The 8,101-nt window shown below is 38.5% G+C and overlaps 1 long non-coding RNA gene across 1 annotated transcript; it reads left to right on the plus strand.

Moving 5' to 3' along the window:
• The first annotated feature begins 1,003 nt into the window (after positions 1 to 1,003).
• Positions 1,004 to 7,521, plus strand: LOC118004133. The gene is made up of 2 exons (XR_004677494.1): positions 1,004 to 1,042; positions 7,395 to 7,521. It is a non-coding gene; the product is annotated as an uncharacterized LOC118004133 (long non-coding RNA).
• The last annotated feature ends 580 nt before the right edge of the window (positions 7,522 to 8,101 follow it).

Here is an 8,101-nt window from a genome sequence, read left to right on the forward strand (position 1 = left end):
AGTAGATCTGGGACTCCAACCTGGGTTTACCTGACTCCAAAGCCCCTGTTCTCATAACAAGCTACCAAAACATCCTAGTAAATAATTTGGCAAACAGTTGCATCCTGCTACAAATGTGTCTCAAATTCTATGTGAAATAAAATAGGATATATGTTATAAATTTTTTTAATTTAAATGGTCCTTGTTATATAAGAATTCCTTAGACCAACTTTTTTAGAGAGCCATTTAGCATTACAGATCACACTTTAAAATGCTTATCCCTTGAGCCAGTTACCTTAGTAATTATCAAGTGAATCTAAGTAAGCAAATATATGATAATATTTTAGGCTGGGTTCTTCCCGTGCTAGTCCCTGAACGAGGATTTCAGTGTAGGTGGTTTCTTTGGACAGTGACCTGAGTCACTGGTGAGGGCATAGGGAAGTGAGAGAGGAAAGTGATAGAAGCCATACAGGGTGCAAGATTAATTACCAGATTACTACTGAGGGTAACTGGGGCTCAGTCCTACTCAGGGGGACTATACAGAATTGGCTCAGAGGTGTCTTACCCAAAAACTTGAGGTAGTTTTCCACAAATTCCCATCCATCATTGGATGGTGGGCTGCTGGGTTGTTAATGCCCTGCCCATACCTGGACCAAACTCTCTCCTCCCACTGAGAAAGCCTAAGGCGGAGGAGTCTTGAGTGCTTGAAGTAGAAAGAGATCCCCAAGTATAACGAAACAGGGAGGGCCAAAGGAATATCTGCAGGGCGCCAACAGCATCTGTTGTAGTGTATTAATAACATTCAAAGATGTTAAATGAGTCATTGTGTAAAATTGTTAAACACAATAAACAATGTAGGTATATATATATATTTTAAAGATATTACTTATTTATTGGACAGAGGGAGAACACACGAGCACAAGCAGGGGGAGCAGCAGCAAGTGGGAGAGGGAGAAGCAGGCTTCCCGCTGAGCAGAGAGCCTAACGTGGGACTCCACCCCAGGACCCCAGGATCATGACCTGAGCTGAAGGCAGTCGCTTAACAGAGCCACCCAGACGCCCCGTAAGTACTCTTTAGAGGGGATTGGTTAAGGTTGCCTGAACAACCTTAGGATGAAGAGATGGTTTCTGTTGAGCTTTTTCGAAGACTTAGAACCAGGAGTCCTTAACCTAGTCTGGAGGGTCAGAGAAAGCCTCTTTGGGCATGTGATAGTAGCCATGCACATGATGGGGCTCGGAAATACTGAGGGGAGCAATCCAAGCAGAGGATGCCATCACTAAAGCCCTGAGAAAAGAAGAGGCTTGGAGCTTTGCCGAAGTGGCTGGAATATAGAGAACCAGGGCAGACTGACTTCCTGAGCCTCAGGGGCAGACAAGCACTGGAGGATTAGGGACTTGATCCTGGGGGCAATGGGAAGCTTGGAAGGGTGTAAGTTTTTGCAGCAGATGTTTAGAATGATGGTTCTGACTGCAGAATAGAGAAAGTAGGAACCTACACTGTACTGCTTGGCCTCTAAGGTCTTTGGCAAAGTGAAGAAGGTCAGGCTGTCAAGAATGTATTCCAAGATTTCCAACAGGGTGATTATTGTGGTATTTAAAACAAAAGAATGATAGATTCGTTTCAAATAATCAGAGATACTTTTAATTTTTATTACCTCACCCGGTTCAACAAAGGACTTCATTAATGCAAAGTTTTAACTGTCCAAGAGTCCCTTTGTACATTGAAAAGACTTTTTATCAGTATTGAAGTTTTTAAAAATTAATATTCAACATATTAAGATGACAACTAAAGAAACTTGGTATTCATTATGTCTTTAAGTTAAAATAACAAATTCGATTATTTTATTTATACACCTAAAAAATGTTACAAATTGCCTGATTAAAGTTCAATCGACTCCACTTGAGTAAATAAATCTTCATCAGACAACTAACCCTATTTACAACATAGTTAATTGCATTTCTTTAAACTTTTAAACTGCATTTGTAAACTTAGTACATTCTATTTTCTTTTAAGCACTTTAAATGCTTGATCTCATAAGCAAAACCTTTCCAAGTTCCTGAGTTCTTTTAAATATTGCAATAATATTTATGAACAGTAAAATTGTTTTGTAAGTCTAAAATCAATTACTCAGTTACATTTTTTTTTTCCTTAAGTAGGCTGCATGCCCAGTGTGGAGCCCGGCACAGGGCTTGAACTCACGACCCTGAGATCAAGACCTGAGCTGAGATCAAGAGTCTGAACTTAACCGACTGAGCCACCCAAGTGCCCCTCAATTACATATTTTTGTTTCAAAATTATAAAGTTACATGTCAGATTCTCTAATATACTAAATTCTGTAAAGTTACAAATAATACTTTTTAAAAAGATTTATTTATTTATTTTATTTTATTTTATTATTATTATTTTTTTAAAGATTTTATTTATTTGACAGAGAGAAACATAGTGAGAGGGAACACAAGCAGGGGGAGTAGGAGAGGGAGAAGCAGGCTTTCCGTGGAGCAGGGAGCCCGATGCGGGGCTCGATCCCAGGACCCTGGGACCATGACCTGAGCCGAAGGCAGACGCTTAACGACTGAGCCACCCAGGCGCCCCTGTTTATTTATTTTAGAGAAAGAGAGAGAGAGAGCACATGGCAGGGAGGGGCAGAGGGAGAGAGAGAATCTCCAACCGACATCCCGCTCATCTCGGAGCCTGACACGGAGCTTGATCCCACGACCCTGGGATCATGATCTGAGCCAAGATCAAGAATCAGATGCTTAAATGACTGAATCACCCAGGTGCCCTACAAATAGAACCTTTTAAAAGTGACTTACTTAAATTGATGTAATATCAGTTTATTTAAATAATACTATTCATCTCAAAACAATGAGAATTCTTTCAGCATATCATAAAAGGTATAAAAAATATTATCTGAGGCATAGTGTCACAGTTCTGGTTCAGAGGCAGATGTTCTTAGAAAAGGCTTTGGGGGCTCCTGGGTGGCTCAGTTGGTTAAGCATCTGCCTTCTGCTCACATCATGAGCCCTAGGATTGAGCCCCATGTCCAGCTCTCTGCTTGGAGGGAGTCTGCTTCCCCTCTCCCTCTGCCTGCCACTCCCCCTGCTTGTGCTCTCTCTCTCTCTGACAAATAAATAAATAAAATCTAAAAAAAAAAAGAAAGAAAGAAAAGAAAAAAGGCTTTAGTTGTTGAGGCCTCTGATTTGTTGCAGGGAGAGTAAAAACATTTCAAGGATGGAAATAATCAAACCATGTAAAATGTCTTACAATCAGAATTTTTCTTTGATTTAAAATGAATTGAATAAACAGAAGCATATGAGAACCCTAGTTCCTCCGAGATCGTAGGGCAGCTGATTTTTCTGGATTAATCTGTAAACACAAAAACAATTTTTAAAGTAAATACAGTTATTTGTTTGTTTATAATAGAACTCTGAAATGTTCTGGATGGTGAAGGTGTACAAGGTCATGAGTCCTAAACAGGGTGCATTCACAGACTTTTGGCAAAAAGTAACATATCTGTTAACATAAAGAGAATGAAACAAATCCTCTTTACTTTACTTTAGATTTACTTTAGAAGTAGCATGTTAATATGTTGCCGATGGGATCTAGGTGTCTATCAGCTATACCAAACTATCTCACATACTGAATCAAGGTGACTAGGAAATAATGCCCAGAAATTTACTGAGCTACATTTTTAACTTCATATTATTTCTTTTATTTCTGTAACTTCCATTTTTTAGAGATTCATTTACCTATTAAAATCTTCTTTCTTTTCTTTCATTTTGTTCTTTTTTCTCCTCAATTTGTTTTTACATATTAATAATAGCTGTACAGGCATACCTCAGAGATATTGCGGGGTTGGGTCCAGACACTATAATAAAGCAAATATTGCAATAATGTGAGTCAAATGAAACATTCTTGATTTCCCAGTGCATATAAAAGTTGTGTTTACACTATACTGTAGTCTATTAAGTGTTCAATAGCATTATGTCTAAAAAATGTTAAAAAATTTTAAAGTAAAAATAACTTTAAAAATAACTTGATTGCTAAAAAGTGCTGACCATCATCTAACCTTTCAGTGACTCATAATTACTGGTCACAGGTCACCATAACAAATGTAATAATAACGAAAATGTTTGAAATATTGTGAAAATTACCAAAAGATGACACAGAGACACAAAGTAAGCAAATGCTGTTGGAAAATTGGCCTAAATAGACTTGCCCAACACAGAGTTGCTACAAACTTCGAATTTGTACAGAAGATATTATCTGTGAAGCACACTAAAGTTAAGTGCAATAAAACAAGGTATATCTGTATTAAAATCCTTTTATTTTAATTTGACGTCTGGGTCGTCTTTGGATCTATTTCCATTGACTTTTTTCCTCTTGTTTTTGGGTCACAGTGCCCTGCTTCTTTTCAAGTCTTTTAGTTTTTAATTTATGTCAGCCATTGTTTAAAAAAAAAAAAACCAAACCATAGAGATTGGAGTACATATTACCTCCCTGTCCTTTTGTCTGTTAGGCCTCTGGGATGAGTCGCCGATCACTTTGGTCTAATCAATAGTTGAGGTGGAAAAAAAATAGTTGAGATGGTCAGGAATGGATTGCATCTTTAATTAGTCTTGACTTGAGGAAAAGATAGATTCTGTGTATATTAGAGGACTCTCTTCTAGTAGCATGTTGGGAACTAAGTACCACAAGACCTTGTCCTTGCAATCTAGCCCAGCCTTCAGTTGCATGCTCTGCCGTGCACATAGCAAAACCCCTGCTGCTGGGTATTCTTGTCTTTCATGACAACCCAGTGTGTGGTGGCAGAGGCGCCTCGAGCTGCTCTGCTCAGCGAGGCTCAAAGCTGAGGACCCAGCCTCAGGCCAGAGCAAAGTGGCAGCTCATACTGGCCACAAACCCCTACTACTGCCACTATCTTGGTTCCCTCTTCCTCAGATAAATACCAAATCTATACAGATTATTCCAAAAGTGTTTGATTCACTTCATTGTCTCTATGTTTACCACCCAAGGGAACCTAGGTTCTTAGTTCAGCAGGATAAGATGGTTTATGGACCAGAGATGTTGTACCTTGGGCTGCATATACCCAGTCCTTATTCTTGAAACATTAAGGAGCTTATTGAGCTCTTTAAAAATTATATGATTGAGGGGCTCCTGGGTGGTTCAGTTGGCTGAGCCTTTAACTCTTGATTTCGGCTCAGGTCATGATCTCAGGGTTGTGGGATTGAGCTCTGCTTTGGGCTCCATGCCCAGCATAGAGTCTGCTTGGGATTCTCTCTCCCTCTCCCTCCCCCCTCCCCCTCCCCTGTGCTCAGACTCATTCTCTCTCTCAAATAAATAAATTAATTAATTAAATAAAATTATATGATAGATTGAATTATTGTTCCCAATACTTCATGACCTTCCTACATTGGAATTCTATGTTCATGTTTTTTTTTAAGATTTTATTTATTTATTTGAGAGAGAGAGAAAAAGAGAGAGCACATGAGACGGGGGAGGGTCAGAGGGAGAAGCAGACTCCCTGCTGAGCAGGGAGCCTGATACAGGACTCGATCCTCGGACTCCAGGATCATGACCTGAGCCGAAGGCAGTCACTTAACCAACTGAGCCACGCAGGCACCCCTCTACATTTATGTCTTTGTCATAGGACTTTTCGGTGTCTCCCACTAGAGGAGGCAGAGGACATCTCTCCTCACCCCAAATGATGACATGCTTGGCCTTTTAACTTGTTTTGGTCAACGAGATATGGGCCAAAGTAACGAGCGTGCCAGTTCCAGGCCAAAAACCTCAAGAGGCATCTTATGTTTCTGCTTAATCTCTTGGACTCTAGTTACTTCTAGAACATGTCCCAGGTAGCCACTGGTCCAAGGAGAAGGAGGAAACATGCAGAGCAGGCTTGCACCCAACCAGCAGCCTGGAGTGGAGTCAAGCCTAACTGATTCCACACTAGCCTTGTGGAGCTACATCCAGCCTATGGACCTGTGAAAGAGGAAATACATATTTGTTGCTAAAATCCCCTGAGAGGGGCCGCCCTGGTGGTTCAGTCGATTAAACGTCTGACTCTTGATTTCGGCTCAGGTCATGATCTCAGTGTTGTGAAATCGAGTCCCCTGTTGGGCTCCACACTCAGCGGGGTGTCTGCTTGAGATTCTCTCTCTTCCTCTCCCTCTGCCCCTCTCTTCTGTGTTCTCTTTCTAAAATAAATAAATAAATCTTTAAAAATAAAAGCCCCTGAGAGTTTAAAGTTGTTTGATATACGGCTAAACTGTTTCAAACCAATGGTTAGTATTAGACATTTTTATAAAATTTAATGCTGATTTGGCTCTATGAAATTTTCTAATTTGTCTAAGGTTTCTTTCTGGATCAGGTTGCTCATCTATTTGCTGCATGATTGAATTGGACATTATTTTCAGACACTTGTTTGCTTATCTCTATGTTTGTTATGGTCAGTCTAATAACAAATCTAAAACAACCACAATCGGGGCACCTGGGTGGCTCAGTCGATTAGGCGTACGACTCTTGGTTTTGGCTCAGGTCATGATCTTAGGGTTGTGAGATTGTGCCCCACGTCAGGCTCTGTGCTCAGCATGGAGTCTACTTAAGATTTTCTTTTCCCCTCCCTTTCCCTCTCCCTGCTCCTCCTCCTGCTCACACGTGCTCTTGCTCTCTCTCAAATAAATAAATAAGATCTTAAAAAAATAATAAAAATAAAATAACCACAATTATCAGGATGTTTAGATTTTGTGTATTTAATTCTAAGTCAGTTTAATAAGAGTGTGTATATTCAGAATAAAAGATTTTCAATTGTTTTACATTTTTCCGATTGCTAAAAAGCTTTTAAAATAATTATTTTACCTCAGAATAAAAAGACACTATGTGTAATTTATTAAGCATCTGCCAGCCACTGTGAAAAGTATATATATCATCTCCTCCTTTAAAAACAAATTTACTTTTTTGATTAGTTAATAGTTTCATAAGGTAGAAAGTTCAAAAGGCAAAAAAGCAAATGAAGAAAAAGTTTCCTTCTTACCCTGTGTCCCACGCTGCACATCTAGAGACAATTAATTTACCAGTTTTTTTTTTTTACCATATTCTTTCAGTGATATTACCTGCACATATAAACATAATATGTATTTATATGTATGGATATGTTCTATTTCCCTGACTTTTTAAAATGAATGCACTGTTAATATACTATTACAGGGTTCTGTACCTTGCTTTTATTTATTTCTTTTTCACTTAACAATGCATCTTAGAGATTATTCTATAACAACACATATAGTGCTTCCTCATTCTTTAGAGCCATGTAATATTCCCATGCAGTGATTCTCAAAATGACAGGAGGGTGTTGAGGTAGAAATTATATTTATAATAACACCAAAATGTTATTTTCCTTTTTTACTCTCACCAGAGTACAGTGGAGTTTTCCAGAGCCTACATGTTGTGTGTTACTGCAACAAAATGAACGCAGAAGCAGACATAAAAATCCAGCTGTCTCCTATTAACCCAGGCATTAAAGAGATTTACAAAAATATAAACCAGACTACTTTTCTTATTGATTTTTTGTGTGTTGGAAAACAGAGTTATTTTAAAAAAATGTTGTTTATATTCCACGTAAAGGGTTTATAATCGCTATTTTTAAATGAATAAATATTTTTTATACTTTCTAAGTTTTAATTTCTAAAACGATAAACATTGATAGATGTAATCCATATAAACTAAAGCTGTTTGGGGTCCTCAATCATTTTTAAGAGTGTAACATGGTCCTGAGGCTAAAAAGCTTGAGAACGGCTGTTTTATTGCACAGATGTACCTTAATTTAACCCATTCCCTGCTAATGGACATTTCAGTTATTTTCAATTAGTTGCAACTTCAAGCCATGCCAAAATGAATACTCTTCTACATATTTTGTTTCCCACATGTGTGAGAAAATCCATCTTGTGTTCTTAGAAGTGGAATTGCTGGGTCAAATATACTATGGTAAAGTCATACAGAGTATATCATCTCATTTCATCCTCGTAATAACCTTATGAAGTGAGAGTTGTCATTAATTCCTTTCTATGTATAAGAAAATGGGGACTTAAAAAAGTTAGATGACTGGGGCGCCTGGGTGGCTCA

The sequence above is a fragment of the Mirounga leonina genome, unplaced genomic scaffold (genome assembly GCF_011800145.1).
Source record: "Mirounga leonina isolate KUSES-001 unplaced genomic scaffold, KU_Mleo_1.0 Mir_92, whole genome shotgun sequence".
Lineage (NCBI taxonomy): Eukaryota > Metazoa > Chordata > Mammalia > Carnivora > Phocidae > Mirounga > Mirounga leonina.